This window comes from Bos javanicus, chromosome 7 (genome assembly GCF_032452875.1).
Source record: "Bos javanicus breed banteng chromosome 7, ARS-OSU_banteng_1.0, whole genome shotgun sequence".
Classification (NCBI taxonomy): domain Eukaryota; kingdom Metazoa; phylum Chordata; class Mammalia; order Artiodactyla; family Bovidae; genus Bos; species Bos javanicus.
The window spans coordinates 44,790,362-44,808,751 of record NC_083874.1 but is presented as its reverse complement, the minus strand read 5'-3'; the positions used below and the strand labels follow the sequence as shown (position 1 = coordinate 44,808,751).

Here is an 18,390-nt window from a genome sequence, read left to right as displayed (position 1 = left end):
AAACCCTCTGTTCATTGTGAAAAACTCCAGAGGGCCACCATGGGAGTGTGTGCCTACCCCCTAATTTTAGGAATCAAGACGTAAGGCCCAGAGGAGGTGGCATGATAGAAATGAGCCACACATCAGGCTGCAGAAGGGTCAGGGAGAGGACAGAAGTCTCCCAGAGCCCAGGGTCTGGGACTCATCCGTTCATAATAGCCCCAGGTCTTAGGAAGCTCTGAAAAGCCATCGTATTGTTTTTTCACAATGGAAATTTTTTTGGGAGTTTTGATGATTCTGCTGCTGCTGCTGCTGCTAAGTCGCTTCAGTCGTGTCCAAATCTATGCGACCCTATAGATTCTACTAGTAAGTAAAACTTGCTCATTGCAGCATTTCAAACACTTAAAGGCTGTGTGATCTTCCAAAGGCCAGTGAAATTTCCTACCTTTCTGTAGCCTGTTAATTCAGCCTACAGAATTAACAAGTTTTGAGACCTTGCAGTATATAGTTCCAGATTTTTTAATGTTCATATCATTGTTTTAAAGCTGGGGTCAAACCTTTGCTTGCTTTATCCTATTCTATTTTATTGATACTTCAGAAGGTATGGGCAGTCCTGCTTTCCACACATAATGCATTTCTGAAAAGATGTTCAGAAGCTAAATTTGCAAAAGTAAATAATCGACATACATTTTCTGAGGTAATTGCAATCTCAGAAATCTAAATTATTCTGGCATCTCATTCTTCGAATTTGTTCTTATACTTTGCAGTTGAACACAAAGTCCACAAGCTTAAGTCCATGAGCAGCAAATCAAGGCTGAAGACTTTCTCCTTGCAGTGCCCCAGTGATTTCTTTGTTTCAATTTTATTAGGCATATGAGACCTTGTCTTCTTGTTGTTAATATCAACATTTTAATTTCTCTTCTTATTATTCATTTTAATGAAACAAGAGGGCATGATGCAATAAAAATATTCAAGGATAATTGTACGAACTTGCCTGGCCATGCTCCTTAACCTGGATTGGGGGCTGGCAGACAGTGCCACCCTGCAGATCTCAAATATGCATCCTTCTGGTGAGTTCTGAAGGTCTGAAGCTGGTACTTGAGTAGTGGCTTAGAGAGTCTCCACATGTGTTGTACATAAGTGTGGCTGATTCCAAAGTTGAAATTATGAAGTCAAGGATACCTGTATTGTGAATATCTTTGCAGGCAGTGGAAGCTGACCTAGCTCTGTAGGAAGAACACAAACTTACTGAAAAAGATGGGCTGATCAGAAAGGTGTTGGGGGCCAGAGCACTAGGTCCAGAACTCTGCTTTGAGGAGCAATGGCCAAGGTCATGATACAGAGCTGCCCTGATAAGAAAATGTTACCAGGAAACCCTCGGGGCTACAAATGCTGTACTAGGAACTCACAGCACATAGCTAGGAACGCTGACAGGGCTCTGTGTCAGGTTCTTGCAAGTCCTAAAGCAAGCCATCTCAGGCACTCTCCTCACCCGCAAAACATTACCCCTCTCTGAGCCGGTCTCCTCATTTTCCTTGTGTAGACCTGTGTGGTGTGTCCCTCTGGTGGAACCAGACTGCAACCCTGTGTCCTCGCTGCAGAGCACTCTGGGAAGTGGGATTTCTGGCTTCTGCCATGGGACAAAGGTATTGGCTCGGCCAAAGAGTTAATTCTGGGTTTTCTGATCTTAATGGAAAGATCCAAATGAACTTTTTGGCCAACCCAATGTTATAAGACAGCTGATTCCCCAAACATGAAAAGAATGTTCAAATTTGCTGGGACTACAGAAAAGAGGAAGAAGCAGAGAAGAAGGATAAGAACTGTACAAGTACAAATAGCTATGTTATTCACTCAGTCGTGTCTGACTCTTTGCAACCTCATTGGATTGTAGTCCACCAGACTCTTCTGTCCATGGGATTTCCCAGACAAGAATACTGGAGTGGGTTGCCATTTCCTTTTCCAGGGGATCTTCCCTATCCTGGAATTGAACCTGGGTCTCCCGCATTGCAGGAAGATTCTTTACTGTCTGGGCCACCAGGGAAGCCCAACCAATAGCTATAGTAGGTTATTTTAAAGTCTGTGTAATATTGCACTTTATGCATATAATTCATCTAGCAAATACTTTACTAGTACATATTCAAATGATGTCCTTTGTTTTTGCTGTTAAAAATCATATTTGCATATGTGTGTGTATACACATAGGTATATCAGATCAGATCAGATCAGATCAGTCACTCAGTCGTGTCCGACTCTTTGCGACCCCATGCATTGCAGCACGCCAGGCCTCCCTGTCCATCACCAACTCCCAGAGTTCACCCAGACTCACGTCCATCGAGTCAGTGATGCCATCCAGCCATCTCATCCTCTGTCGTCCCCTTCTCCTCCTGCCCCCAATCCCTCCCAGCATCAGAGTCTTTTCCAATGAGTCAACTCTTCGCATGAGGTGGCCAAAGTACTGGAGTTTCAGCTTTAGCATCATTCCTTCCAAAGAAATCCCAGGGCTGATCTCCTTCAGAATGGACTGGTTGGATCTCCTTGTAGTCCAAGGGACTCTCAAGAATCTTCTCCAACACCGCAGTTCAAAAGCATCAATTCTTCAGCGCTCAGCTTTCTTCACAGTCCAACTCTCACATCCATACATGACCACAGGAAAAATCATAGCCTTGACTAGATGGACCGTTGTTGGCAAAGTAATGTCTCTGCTTTTGAATATGCTATCTAGGCTGGTCATAACTTTCCTTCCAAGGAGTAAGTGTCTTTTAATTTCATGGCTGCAGTCACCATCTGTAGTGATTTTGGAGCCCAGAAAAATAAAGTCTGACACTGTTTCCACTGTTTCCTCATCTATTTCCCATGAAGTGGTGGGACCAGATGCCATGATCTTTGTTTTCTGAATGTTGAGCTTTAAGCCAACTTTTTCACTCTCCACTTTCACTTTCATCAAGAGGCTTTTTAGTTCCTCTTCACTTTCTGCCATAAGGGTGGTGTCATCTGCGTATCGGAGGTTATTGATATTTCTCCCAGCAATCTCGATTCCAGCTTGTGTTTCTTCCAGTCCAGCGTTTCTCATGATGTACTCTGCATATAAGTTAAATAAACAGGGTGACAATATACAGCCTCGACGAACTCCTTTTCCTATTTGGAACCAGTCTATTGTTCCATGTCCAGTTCTAACTGTTGCTTCCTGACCTGCATACAAATTTCTCAAGAGGCAGATCAGGTGGTCTGGTATTCCCATCTCCTGAAGAATTTTCCACAGGTATATACTAACATGCAAATATATTTGTGTACTTTAACTTATTTTTGTAGGATTAACTCTTCAGAGTAGAAGTGCTGGTCACAGGATATTTAAAATCTTATATTTTGAAATGTATCATGACATTGTCTTCATAAAATCTTGTTGAAGTTCCTCTCAACAAAGATAGGTCATGTTTAAAGGAGTTATCAAGTTTAGAGAGTTTTGATAATATTCAAATAATTAAAAATGAATCATTAACAATACATGTATATACAGGACAGCTTTATTAACCAGAGTATCTAGAATAAATGGAATAGACCCTTGCCCTACTGAGCCTGATAACAGAATGTTCACTGCACTAGTTATCTGTGGGTCTGTACATGGATTTTTCAGGCTATTATCATGGGCACTCTGAAGCTGGGTCTTCGTGATGAGCGTTAACTCCAAGTTGCTCAATCACCCATAGGGCTGCTACATGTGGTTGTACAGAAATGACTTACTGACTTTAGGAGGTGCTGTTTCACAATGTAGTCTACGGAAGTTGTGACCCCCACGCGCACCCTGGAGTTGTGCAGTAGATAACCTGCACAACAGTACCCAGCACCCCTGCCAACCAAAGCAAAAGGAGTCACTTGGAAATCTTTCCATATTTCTTTTGGATTTTGAATTCATTTGTCTAAGGCAACTGATAATGAAACATTAAGCCTGTTTCCTTTCCTGGGCAATGAGGCAGCTATGGTGACAGTTCCTAAGTACATAAGAAATGCATCTTGAATTCTGTGACATTTCACATTCCCTACTCTGCCCAGTGGCCAATGGCTTCTTCTTCCAAGTGACATATTGATTGTACATACATGCAGGGTGACTCTGACGGTGTTCAGTGTTTTGAGCTCATCATCTGTTATCCCATTCTTATTGTCATCCTAGGCCCAGACAGTATCAAATTGGAAGCAGTAGTGTAGAAAATTATGAACAAATAAAAAAAGACTATAGCTGTGAAATGAATCAGGCCATCACTCCACATTTAGTATTTCCCCTGATATAAACACCTTGCTTCTTTCTTCACCCTGTTAGGAGGTCTCAGAGCCAGGAGTGGGCTGGGATAATTAGAGCTAAACTCTGACCTTGCTTTGGAGTTGGGTACAAGGTGTCCCTGAGAGCGGCGGATTCTGCTGTCCTAGAAAACCTGTCACATCTTCGAGGCCGTGGGGTGGCTCACTAGGGTGTGACAGCCAGGAAGCTGGGATTGACACGTGGTGATTTATGTGACTGTGAGTGGCAATTTCACTCTTACAGGGCACCGGGGATGGCCCCTTCCCCCAGGCTTTATGAGACTGTCATTAATCACACCCCTCCAGGTGGATCTGTGACCAAGGGGATAATGAGAGGATGCCATGTTGCTAGTCGGCACAAATGTAGGTGCAGCTCCGTCCGGGCGGATAATTTCATGCACCAGCAGAGGGAGAAGCCTTAATGAATGGCACGTGGGCTGGGTGCACCCTGTCACCGTGATAACCGCAGGCTCCTCTGTCACGGCACTGTGCCTGTTGTCACTTTCGTGTTTGTTTAACATACCTGTGGTGGATGTGAATGGGGCCTGTCTTTTAATGTTAATCAGAACCAGTGCAGATTCTTTCTTCCTGTTCTAAAAAAGTCAAAAAAAGTGAAAAAGTGAAGTCGCTCAGTCATGTCCGACTCTTTGCAACCCCATGGACTATAGCCTACCAGGTTCCTCCATCCATGGGATTTTCCAGGCGAGAGTACTGGAGTGGGGTGCCATTGCCTTCTCCATCTAAAAAGTCAGTTCTTTTTCTCCTGGCTCATCAAGAGTCTGGGCAAAGAAGTTGGGGATGGAGAATGTGCCTGTGGGAAAGATCACCGTGGGTAGGGTGGCCACCTTCAACTCTTCCCCAGGCTCAGCCCTGAACTAGGAGCACACGAGGTTGTAGATGGAAGCTTGTGGGACCCTCTGAACCTGGGTGGTCAGAGATAATGCAGTACAGGCTAGGGCTGGAGGCTCTGGTCCATGCAGGCTCCGTGCCACCCACTGCTCTTCTCTGCCCTCCCTGCCTCTTCCTCAGATGGCCCCAGGAAGGGGAGCTCGCGCCTTCCTCCTCCAGGGATTTGGCCCTACTTGAAACTCCCTGACTTGACTCGGAGCTCTGGGTCTGCTTTGGAAGCAGAGGAAGCTCTGAGGACAAGATGAGGGCCTCTCTTGGGGAAGGAGCTGAGGCTGTTGGGAATCTGCCTGGGAAATCTCTCCCCTCTCCAGGGTCACCCTACGAGCCCCACATACCTTCTCTGTTGACTTAGGGCTGGGGAAAACCTGATGACTGGTCATAGACCCTCCCCTCTCTGACACTCAGGATCCCTATATATGTATTTAATCATCCACTCAACAAATGTTGATGGATCTATTGCCACTCTGGTCTAGGGATTGAGGATATACTAAGGAACTAAAGAGATACATGTCCAGCCCTCATGGAGCTCACATTCCAGTGGGGATAGAGAGTTAAAAGCAAAATATATAGTGTGTTGAAAGATGATAAGTGCTATGGGAGAAAAACAAAGCAGAGAACAGGGATGGGGCATGTTTGGGTGGGGAAGGGTTGAAATTTTAAGTAGGCTGGTCAGGAAAGGCCTTGTGAAGAAGCAGAGCCCTGTGGAAGAGGAGGGAGCCTGTGGGGGTCGGGAAGGCAGCCTCAGGCAGGCGAGTGCCTGGAGTCTTCCGCAAGGCCAGTGCAGCTGCAGCTGCTCCTTATTCAAGGAGGACAGAAGGGAGAGTCACATCAGAGAGATGATGGGATGATCGTGTAGGGTCTTACAGGCTCTCATGAGGACTTGGGGTTTTCCTTGAAGTGAAATGAGAAGTCTTTGGGGGATGGGGTCAAGAAAAAGATTGGCATGGTCCAACTGATATTTAAGAGGAAGCTCTGATTCCAGTTTTGAGAATAGTCTATGGTGCGTTCAGGTTGCGGGGAAGGGAAGCAAGCGCTCGTGATGTAGCTGAAAGTTGGTGGTGGCCTGCGACAGTGCTGGGCGGCCGTGAAGGCAGTGATATGCTGAGAAAGTGAAGCTGAAAAAATTTGCTGTTTATGTCAGAGTGTTCTGCCTATGTTTTCCTCTAAGAGTTTTATAGTGTCCAGGCTTACATTTAGGTCTTTGACCTATTTTGAGTTTATTTTTGTGTATGGTGTTAGGGAGTGTTCCAGTTTCATTCTTCTACATGAGCTGTCCAGTTTTTCCAGTAGAACTTATTGAAGAGACTGTCTTTTCTCCATTGTATATTCTTGCCTCCTTTGTCATAGATTAGGTGTCCATAGGTGCCTGGACTTATCTCTGGGCTTTCTATCCTGTTCTGTTGATCTATAAAAACAAAAATAAACAAATGGGACCTAATTAAACTTAAAAGCTTCTGCACAGCAAAGGAAACTGTAAACAAGACAAAAAGACAACCCTCAGAATGGGAGAAAATACTTAACAAAGTAACTGACAAGGGATTATGCTCCAAAATGTACAAACAGCTCAATACAGATCAATAAAAAAAAAAAAAAAATCAACGAAATAACCCAAACAAAAAAATGGCTGGAAGACCTATATAGACACTTCTCTGAAGAAGACATAAAGATAGCCAACAGGTACCTGAAAATATCCTCAACATCACTAATTATTAGAGAAAAGCAAATCAAAACTACAATGAGGTATCACCTCGTACCAGTCAGAATGGGCATCATCAAAAAATCTACAAACAATAAACGCTGGAGAGGGTGTGGAGAAAAGGGAATCCTCTTGCACTGTTGATGAGAATATAAATTGATACAGCCACTATGGAGAACAGTATAGAGGTTCCTTAAAAAACTAAAAATAGAATTACCATATGACCTAGAAATCCCACTCCTGGGCATATATACTCAGGGGAAAACCATAATTTAAACAGATGCACACACTCCAGTGTTTATTGCAGCACTATATACAATAACCAGGACATGGAAGCAAGCAACCTAAATGTCCCTCAACAGAGGAATGGATAAAGAAGATGTGGTAAACACACACACACACACACACACACAGGAATATTACTCAGCCATAAAAAGGAACAAAACTTCAATTTGCAGAGGTGTGGTTGGATCTAGGGACCGACATACAGAGTGAAGTAAATCAGAAAGAGAAAAACAAATATTGTATAATGTCACTTATATGTGGAATCTAGAAAAATAGTATAGACAAATTTATTTGCAAAGCAGAAATACAGACACAGTTGTAGAGTACAAGTGTATGAATACCAAGCGGGGAAGAGAGGTGGGATGAATTGGGAGATGGGGGTTGACATATATACACTATTCTGTATGAAATAGGGAAGTAATGAGAACCTATTGTATAGCACAGGGAACTCAAAGTTCTGTAGTGACCTAAGTGGGAAGGAAATCCAAACAAGAGTGGACATGGGTATATGTATAGCTGATTCACTTTGCTGCATAGCAGAAACTCACACAACATTGTAAAGTAATGATACTGCAATAAAGATTAATTTTAAAAAAGATTTGCTGATGGATTCAATTGAGATGTAACAGAAAGAGAAGAGCCGTGGATGACTTCAACATTTTGGACTGAACAACTGAAAGGATGGGGTTACCATGTTCAGATCTGAGGAAGACTGAGTGGAGAAAATTCAACTTTGAAGAAAGAAAAGTCAGGAATCAGACTGAGCCCATTAAATTTGAGATGCCCTTCAGCTATTCAGAGGCCCCACCTGGTGGCTCAGATGGTAAAGAATCTGCCTGCAATGCAAGAGACCCAAGTTCAATCCCTGGGTCGGGAAAATCCCCTGGAGAAAGGAACGGCTATTCACTCCAGTATTCTTGCCTGGAGAATTCCATGGACAGAGGAATCTGGTAGGCTACAGTCCATGGGGTCACAAAGAGTCAGACATGACTGAGAAACTAATACTTTCACTTTCAGCTACTCAAGGGGAGTAGCTCAGGGTGGGCCATATAGGAGCCTGGAGTTCAGGAGGATGGTCTCCAGGCTAAAAGATAGGAGTTTCAGAGTTGGCAGCTTGCACAGGTAATAAAAGCCATGCACTGGAAGAGCTCCTGAACACAGCGAGTAAAGGTGCTGAAGAGCAGAGATCCCAGGAATAGGACCCAGAGCACCTCAGCATTTAGAGGGAGGAGACACAAATAGAAACAAGCATAGCAGGTCAAGCAGGAATGGCCAGGGAGGGACAGAGAAACCCAGAGAGTGACATCCTAAAAATGGAGTGGAGGAGATATGGCTAAGGCAAGCAGGTGATGAGCTGTGTCCAGTTCTGCTGGTCACTGGACTGCAAGTTCATGAGCACAGGGACTCTTCCTACATTATTCTATGCTTGATGCCCAGCTCCTAAACTAGGGCCTGGCACAGAAAACATGCTCAACAAACAATTTGTTGAATGAATAAGTCAAGTAGGGTGAGGACTGATAATTTACCACTGGATGTAGCAGCATGGAGGTGACCTCACAAGAGCCATTTCAGTGGTGGGGTAAGGATGAATGCTTACTGAGGTGGGCTCCAGGGGAGAACAAGTGCAGGAACAGGACAGAACCGAAAAGTGAGCTTCTAGCTGGAGAAAATACAACATTAAGTCCAGTCTGTCTTGTCACATCACTAATGGGGTCATTTTCCAAGAGCCTGGCTTTCACCTTGTCACTGCAGCTCCTCAACAGAATAAAGCCCAAACTGCCCTGACACAATCCAGTTGCCATCCGTCTTTTTTGCTATCCTTAATACCTTTCTTTTCCAGTCAAACAATGCAGATCCCAGATGCCTTATGAACTGTGTAACTATCAGTAAGTCACTTAACCTTTCTGAGCCTCAGTTTCCTCATCTGTACAATAAGGATAATTACTGTATTCAAGGGGTTGTTAGGGAATTAAGCAGTAGTGTTCAGTTGATGTTCAATAAGTAGCAATAATTTTTATTCCTATTTTTGCACATTTGCTTGTGCTAGGTCCACCCCACCCCACGCCCCCCATAGTCCATCTGTTAAAGTCTGCTCCAAGATCCTATTCGAGACTGTCTGTTCATTTATGCATAGCTATAATAATAATAATAAGAGCAAATATTTACACAGCACTTAGTCCTTACTAAATGAGTGCTTTGTACATATGAACTCATGTAATTCTCAGAGCAACCCTGGATAGCAGGTTGTGTTATTGTTCCCACTTTGTAGAAAAGGAAATCAAGGTAGAGTGGTTAGGTGCCTTGTCTCAGGTTGCACAGCTCTCAGGTGGAACAGTAAGGTTGTTTCAATCATCCTGTCTTCAGAAAACCTTTACCTAGTGTGAACTGTGAGCCAGGCCCTGTGCCAGACACTGGTGGTTCTGAAATGCGAAAGATTCTGCTGTGTTCTTAAGGAGCCCTCAGCATGGCCTTCCTGACTACTTAGGGCAAAGGCACATCTGTTGAATTCCTGTAGCCCTTACTGCCTATCCCATTCGTGAAGTGTGGAGGTTGCTGAACATTGACGTACAAACCTGCAAGCTCCTTGAGCCATGCTAGTGGGCATAAAATCGTATCTTATCTTGATTTGCATTTCCCTAATGGCTAAGAATGTTGAGCATCTTCTCATGTGCTTTTTGGCTATTTATATATCTTCTCTAGATAAATGTCTATTCAAGTTCTTTTTCTGATGTTGAGTTGTGAGGGTTATTTATATTTTTATGTTATCCCCTTATCAGATATAGGATTTAAAAATATTTTCCCCATTCTGATGCTGCTGCTAAGTCGCTTCAGTCATGCGACTGAACTTCACTTCAACTCTGTGTGACCCCATAGATGGTAGCCCACCAGGCTCTCCCATCCCTGGGATTCTCCAGGCAAGAATACTGGAGAGGGTTGCCATTTCCTTCTCCAATGCATGCATGCATGCTAAGTCGCTTCAGTCATCTCTGACTCTGTGTGACCCCATCCCCATGGAGACTCTGTGTGACCCCATCCCCATGGACAGCAGCCCACCAGGCTCCTCTGTCCATGGGATTCTCCAAGCAAGAATACTGGAGTGGGTTGCCATTACCTTCTCCTGGTTGTCTTTTTACTTCCTGATGTTCTTTGATGCATGGAAGGTTTAAATTTTTATAAAACCCAACTTTTCTGTTTTTCTTCTGTTGCTCATGCTTTTGGTATCATATCTAAGACTACATCTCTAAATCCAAGGTCGTGAAATTTTACCCCTATGTTTTCTTCTGAAAGTTTATGGTTTAAGCTTGTATTTATGACCAACCTGGACAGCATATTAAAAAGCAGAGACATTATTTTGTCAACAAAGGTCCATCTAGTCAAGGCTATGGTTTTTCCAGTGGTCATGTATGGATGTGAGAGTTGGACTGTAAAGAAAGCTGAGTGCAGAAGAATTGATGCTTTTGAACTGTGGTGTTGGAGAAGACTCTTGAGAGTCCCTTGGACTGCAAGGAGATCCAACCAGTCCATCCTAAAGGAGATCAGTCCTGGGTATTCATTGGAAGGACTGATGTTGAAGCTGAAACTCCGATACTTTGGCCACCTGATGTGAAGAGCTGACTCATTTCAAAAGACCCTGATGTTGGGAAAGATTGAAGGCAGGAGGAGAAGGGGATGACAGAGGATGAGATGGTTAGATGGCATCACCAACTCAATTGACATGAATTTGGGTAAACTCTGGGAGCTGGTGATAGACAGGGAGGCCTGGCATGCTGTGGTTCATGGGGTAGCAAAGAGTCGGACACAACTGAGCGACTGAACTGAACTAGGTCATGTATCAATTTTGAGTTGATTTTTTGTATGGAGTTAGATAGGGGTCCAAATTCATTCTTTTGTATGTGACAATCCAATTGTCCCAAGTGCCACTTGTTTAAGAGACTGTTCTTCATTAAATAGTCTTGGTTTCCTTGATTAAAATCAATTGGCCATATATATATATGTTGCTGGACTCTCAGTTCTGTTCCATTGGTCTATGTTTCTGTCTTTTTTCCAGTACCACACTGTTTTGATTATTGTAGTTTTGTAGTAAGTTTTGAATTTGGAAAGTGGGAAACCTCCAACTTTGTTTTCCCTCCAGTCTTCTTTTTCAAGATTGGTTTGGCTTTTTAGGGACCCTTGAAAAGCTTTTTCAATAAATGACATGTGGCAATTTGACAAGCTTAGAGGAAACAAAAAGAATCTCAATCTAAGTGTCAGACCTTGAATGAAAATTGTCTCACAATGATGATTGACTTAAATGTAAAACTATTAAACTTTTATTTTAAAAATAGAAAAATCTTTGATCTCTGAGAGTTAGAAAGTGAAAATGTTAAGTTGCTCAGTCATGTCTGACTCTGTGCAGCCCCATGGACTGTAGCCTGCCAGGTTCCTCTGTCCATGGGATTTCCTGGCAAGAATACTGGAGTGGGTTGTCATTTCCTTCTCCAGGAGATCTTCCTGACCCAGGGATCAAACCCAGGCCTCCTGCATTACAGACTGGATTTTTTACTGTCTGAACCACCAGAGTGAGCCTTGCTGCTGCTAAGTCGCTTCAGTCGTGTCCGACTCTGTGCGACCCCATAGACGGCAGCCCACCAGGCTCTGCCGTCCCTGGGATTCTCCAGGCAAGAACACTGGAGTGGCTTGCCATTGCCTTCTCCAGAGTGAGCCTTAGACTTGATATTAAAAAAAAAAAATCTGTAACAAGGAAAAACTGATAAACTTTACCACATCAAATTAAAATTGTTTGCTCTGCAAAAGAGTCCATGAAAAGGATGAAAAGACAAGCTAGAGACTGGAAAAATATATTTTCAAACCACATGTCCACAAAAGACTAGTATTTAGAATGTATAAAGAACTCTCAATATTCAACAGTAAAAACAAGCAACCTCAAGAAATACAATTAGAAAATGGCCTAAAGACATTTCAATAAGAATATACAGATGACAACTAAGCACATGAAAAGATGTTCAGCATCCTTAGTCACTAGGGATATGTAAATTAAAACCACAATGAGGTATCGCTACACACCTATCAGAATGACTAAAACAAAAAATAGTGACGCCAGTAATGTAGGTAGAGAAACAGAATCATTCATGTATTGTTGTAACATGCTATCGTCACTCAGGAACAGTTGGATCTTTTCTTGAAAAGCTAAACATGCAACTATCAGCCAAACCAGCAATTGTACTCAGCATTTATCTCAGCAAAATGAAAATTTATGTTCCTATATAAACCTGTATACAAATGTTAATAGCAACTTTACTTGTAATAGCCAAAAATGGAAACAACCCAGGTGGTTAAGCAACTGTGGTACTTCCATGCCATGGAATGCTGCTGCTGCTGCTGCTAAGTCGCATCAGTCGTGTCTGACTCTGTGCGACCCCATAGATGGCAGCCCACCAGGCTCCCCCGTCCCTGGGATTCTCCAGGCAAGAACACTGGAGTGGGTTGCCATTTCCTTCTCCAATGCATGAAAGTGAAAAGTGAAAGTGAAGTCGCTCAGTCGTGTCTGACTCTTAGCGACCCCATGGACTGCAGTGTACCAGGTTCCTCTGCCCATGGGATTTTCTAGGCAAGAGTACTGGAGTGGGGTGCCATTGCCTTCTCCGATGCCATGGAATACTACTCAGTAATACAGAGGAACAACTATTGATATGTCAAACAATTTGAATGAACCTCAAGGTAATTATGCTGACTGAAAAAAAGCCAGTTCCAAAGGTTAAATATTGTATCCTTCTCTTTGTGTAACATTCTTGAAGTGACAAAATTATAGAAATGAAGACAGAGCAGTGCTTGCCAGGGGTTAGAGATAAGGAGTGAGAGGCAGCAGGCAGGTGGGAGGAGTCCCTGTGGTGCTGGAGAGATTCTGTATCTTGACAGCAACGATATCGGTATGTGGTTGTGATCCTGGACAAAGGTCTTACAAGATATGTGGCAAAGAAGTGGTAAGTGACAAAGATGTATCACTGGGGGAAACCAGGTAAAATGTACACATGATTCCTGTGTATTATTTCTTACAACTGTACATGAATCTCCAATTATTTAAAAATGAAAGGTTTAATGAAAAAAACAATAAGTGCTACATTGTTTAATTTTTTCCATTTATAATGAAAGACTGCAAGCTTGTTGGTGTGCAACACGTGAGCACACACAGTGGTTAGAGGGATGTCAGATGAGGACACTTATTTTTCCATCACTCAGTTTATCTCTTGGCTGAACAGCACTGGCTGCTGGGATGGTCGAGACTGTTACATTTTAAATTGTTTTTCTTCTTAGTCAAATATGTTTGATTTGTGCTCATAATAGATTGCATTTAAAGACTAGAAACATAAGGAACCAATGATGAAATACAAGATAATTAAGAGCAAAAAATGGCAAAACTGTAGTCCTACTTCAAAATTACCTTCCCCAATCTGAAAATTGCATTCATCTGATAAAAAAAAAATCCTTATATGGAGCATCAAGATGTCCTTGATACTTCAAAAACAGTGTGAAGAGGAGAAAATAGAGTAACAATTATACCCAATTTGGCTCTTCATTTATTGAGAATAAAGGGTCTACCCACATCCACATGGAGCTATTTGCAGAGTGCTTGCAAATAGCGGCCTAGAATCTGTCCCCTCTTGTCATTTATAAGCAAAACATAGAAATTATAAAAATAAACCAGTAGTGTTTTTAGCATAAAATTCCATAATTTCAGACATAAATTCTTGGAAAACAGCTTTTGCTTGTACTGGTGCTGCATCATGGAGTTAAATCTCAAAGTATTTTTAGTGTACATACATTCTCCAAGCCAGATTTGACACGTCACTTTTTAGTATATTTATTCAATATAATTTAGAAAATTGTGTTCTTTTATATAATTTTAAAAGAGTTAACTGTGTATTTGTTGTTAAATGATATAAAGTGGAAATTTGTCTGTAATGACTACATATTATAAATAATATTAATGAATGCATTAAAACAAACTGTAGCATACAATACTTAATATGATACTCTTAAATAATTTGAAGGTTAAAATCACTTCTTTGTCATATACCACAGAAAAATGGCAAAACCAGTTTAAAATTTTTTGAAGACAGTAGTAGTGAAAGGCATTTGCAAGTCACATATGGCTGGGCAGTGTGGTGGGTGTGCATGCATTTGTCAGCTTTAAACTCTCCTGAACACATCAGCTGTTAAGTGCCCACTGGCACTTATCTAGGGCAATTAGGAAATGCGGGTCCTGGCTAATGACATGTTCTCCATAACTGAAAATTACTATAGGTGTGAGCACTGGATTGGGGTCAAGAGACTTCAGTCTTTCACTAGCCTGGGGTTCTTGGACAAATTAAGTGGGATGATGACAATATTAATAGACACTTATCTCCTATGGCGGGCTTCCCAGGTGGCACAGTGCAAGAGAATTTGTCTGCCGGTGCAGGAGACACAAGAGAACGTGGGCTCGATCCCTGGGTCAGGAAGATCCCCTGGAGTAAGAAATGGCAACCCACTCCACTATCATTGCCTGGAAAATTCCATGAAAAGAGGAAGAAGCCATACAGTCCATGGGGTCGCAGAAGCATTGGACATGACTGAGAGCACATGCATGCATCTCCTGTGGTGAGTGTCTGAAGCCAAGCAAATCAGCTTTTATTTACATTTTAGCTTCTTTCTCATTTGGTATGTTTTCTACTCTAAGTAACAGAAAGCCAACTCAATCGGTTTAAGTCGTGAGGAAAATAGAAAACTAGAATTTAGGGCAGCCTCAGAGTTGGTTATTTTAACAGCTCATTTCAGCAGGACGTGAAGGTCCTTGGTTCCTTCTGGTGTTCTGCCATCATTCATGGCCCACAGGGCTTCTCTCAGGGTCACAGGATGGTGGCCATGGGTCTGGGAGGCCCTGCAGGTCATGAGGGTATCAAGAGAGAAAAGCAGTACTATCTCCTCTAGTGCACTTCTTTACCTCCCTAGCTGCCTTTCTCGCACCTCTCCTTGGCTCGCACTGGGTCCCCTGCTCAACCCTTGACCAGATTCCAGCAGGGAGAATGGGAGCTCCAAGACTGGCTTAGACTGTGCCGAACACAACTGATATTCCACAGTCAGAGAAGAGAGAAAGACTGTGTGTTTGGTTTTGATACGACAAGGGTTCATGGTGAGGACAAGTAAGTACACATACCAGTAGGTTCAGAACAAAAGGTTTTCTAGGCACTGGTGTGTAGAACATGACTTCTGAGATCTGGATTAGCTGCCAAGAGTTTAGACACTCTGTGCCACTGATGCAGAATTGCGTCGTGATCATGAGGGCAGGCTGATCACATCCAAGCGCTGCCATTTGCCAGACAGATTGCCTGAGATAAGTTGTGTACCGTCTCTAAGTTTAACTTACAAACTGGGGATGTTATGGAGTTAGCTGTTGGGAGAATTCGGTAAAACAACATATATGAGGATTAGGCCTGGAGCTCAGTGCATAGTTGGCAATCAATGAACATTCAGTGCTGGTGTGATGCAGTGATGACCATGATGAGCTGATATGACCTTGTACTTCTCAACAGCTGACTAGTTGTTTTTCCTGCTTTCACTCTTCTATCAGCCAGTATCTCCTCTAGCCATCTATTTTCCATAGAGCATCCAGAGTGAGCTGTTAGAAACATATAGAAGATCATGTCATTCTCCTGCTCAAAACCCTCTCATGGCTCCCATTACACCTAAAATCAGACCGAAAGTCATTGTGCATCACAGCCTAGAGTGTCCATATGGTCTGGCTCTTGCCTAGCTCTCCGCCTTCTTCAGCAACATGACCCACATCCCTCTGGTTTGTTATGTTGGCCTGAATCACATCAAGCCTGATCCTACATCACATTTTTTATGCTTGTTGTACCTTCAGCCTGAAAACTCTCCCCACTAAATCGTCTCACGTCTTGTCCCCTCATTTATTCATGTCTGTGCTCTAAGCACCTCCTCAGAGAGATCTTTGTCATTTGCCCTCTTAAGAACAGTTACCACACTCACTCTGAGTTACTCTTCCTCTTAGCCTGGATTGTCTAGAACAGGGGTCCTCAACCTCTGAGATCTAATGCCTGCAGATCTGAGCTGGAGCTGATGTAATAATAATAGAAACAAAGTGCACAAAAAGTGTAACGTGCTTGAATCATCCTGAAACCATCACTCCCTCATGGTCCGTGGAAAAAGCTGTCTTCCACAAAACTGGTCCCTGTTGCCAAAAAGGTTGGGGACCACTGGTCTAGAAAACCACCTGAAACAAAAGCTCATGTGCTGATACTTGACTGAGGAAGGATACAGTCTCAGGGAAGCAGGAACAAGGAAGAAGAAAGATAAAATACCGAATGGGCCGCAGCTCTGCAATCACTGTAGCTGAGGGCTTGGTCTCCAAGGATGTCTTGAGATGAGGCATAGAGCTCTCTGCATCTCTGTACAGACCATCCAGGGAAGGAAGTAAGAATTGATCTGCTGGCTCCCTCCTGTACCCCATCTCCCACTGGTCAGGTCCACCCACCCCTGAGGCAGCGACTCCCCACCCCCACTCCACCCCAACCTCTATGATGTAGTGAGTAGCCCCCCAGGTAGCCTCTGGGGAAGCCAGAGCTGCAGGGCTCCAGTCTGACCAATGCCAGTATTCCTTTGTCAGTTATTGCCACACACACGGCATCTTGATCTGAGCTGCTGGCAATAGCAGCAGAGGCACCTGGCTCTAAGAATGTGTGAATAGTACAGAGCAGTTGATCAGGCCACTCTGGCCAGGAAGCAAGGCAAGTAGCCAAAGCCCTGGTGGAGGATAGGGGCAGAGAGGTCAGCATGCCTGCTCAGATTTCAGCAGTGTACAAACTAAGTCCAGCACCATCTGATACATCCTCATCCTGCATAGCTCTCTTCCTAACACTGAAGATGACCTGCCATAATATTGCATATTCATTTGAATGAAGCAGATATTCAAACAGATGGAATCTCCATAAGTAGGAGCTCATCTTTGCCAGTGATCTCCTTTTCAGATAGTCATGCTATTTACCATCCTCTACAAGTGAGCTGGAAAATGGGGTCATGACAAAAATATCCCTTGTGACTGAAGGAGGTTGGCCCCTCCCTTGGCTCTCCCACTGCATCGCCTCTTTCACCTGGCTTTCTAATCCTAGTGCACATGCTGCTTTGTGGCCTGGAGGCCTGGCCTTCTCATCCCGGATGGTCCCTGTGCACATGGAATTCTGAGAGTAGCTGAGCATCATTTCCTCTTGTTATCCGTGCCTTTCTTAGGCCCCTTGTACCATCAATCTAGGCCCTGGGAGTTCAGTGGGACTTTTGTCTCTGGAACAGTACTATGGTGAAGGGTTTTGGTTTTCAACTCCCTCTACTCTCTCCAGTCACAATTCCCTTTCCATCACTACATCTTCTCATTCATCCCACCTTCTTAATTAAAATTCCAACCCTACACCAATTCTTTATTGCCTTGAAAAATTTCCCAAATCAGTTTTCTCCTGAACAAATACCTTATCTCCATGCTGACTCCCTTTCTCCCTAAATCAGAGTTTAAAGGAATTATTTCTGAGTGTGATTTTAGGTCTAGGATTTTGAATTTGGTGCCTACACTGCCTTAACTTCTAGATGACAATGCATCATCACTTAAGAATTAATATTAGACTTAAGGGAAACCTTTCATGTCACAGCTTTAGATCAGAGTAGGCCTAACTTCTAGCAAAATAAAGGCATCGACTTGTAGAGTTGAAAATGCTCTCAGAAGCTCACTGAGTATGACTGCCTCCCCCTCCACCCTCTCCCAACCCCTTCTTAAGAGCTGAGGAAACAAGCCAAGGAAAGATAGGATTCATCCTGACTCGCATAGCCAGAGAAGGACAGAGGCAGGCCAGGGACCCAGTCTTTTTGCCTCTCTGACCAGGGCTCTCCTAAGATCCAGGCTGCTTCTTCAATCAACCACATAGTTTGGTTTGAAGATTTACTAAGACATTTCTGGGGAGGAAGCAGAATGTTAAATTATGCAAGACAAGGAATACTGTTCCCTGCCTATTCCCACCTTCTAATGTGACCTCCTGGTCTGGCTTCTAACTGGTATTACTGGGGACTGTCTGATTTGCCTAAGGTGGACTTGACCCAAAGCCAGGGACAGAGTAACTTTTGGTAGAATCTGATCCTTCTGATCCCCACAGCTGTGTGTCATCTCTGGGTATCTAATGTGCAGCTGCAAT

At 43.3% G+C, this 18,390-nt stretch overlaps 1 protein-coding gene and 1 long non-coding RNA gene across 2 annotated transcripts in view; one reads left to right on the top strand and one right to left on the bottom strand.

Moving 5' to 3' along the window:
- Positions 1-6,092: 6,092 nt before the first annotated feature.
- On the bottom strand, positions 6,093-16,724 carry LOC133251265 (uncharacterized). Its single transcript, XR_009737553.1, has 3 exons — positions 16,519-16,724; positions 15,354-15,815; positions 6,093-6,583 (listed from the first exon to the last, which is right to left on the bottom strand). It is a non-coding gene; the product is annotated as an uncharacterized LOC133251265 (long non-coding RNA).
- Positions 13,978-18,390, top strand: part of FSTL4 (follistatin like 4) — a 453,162-nt gene continuing 448,749 nt past the window's right edge. Inside the window, exon 1 of the mRNA XM_061423485.1 lies at positions 13,978-14,797. The gene's annotated coding sequence lies outside the window, so the exon portion shown is untranslated. The remainder of the gene's footprint in view (positions 14,798-18,390) is intronic.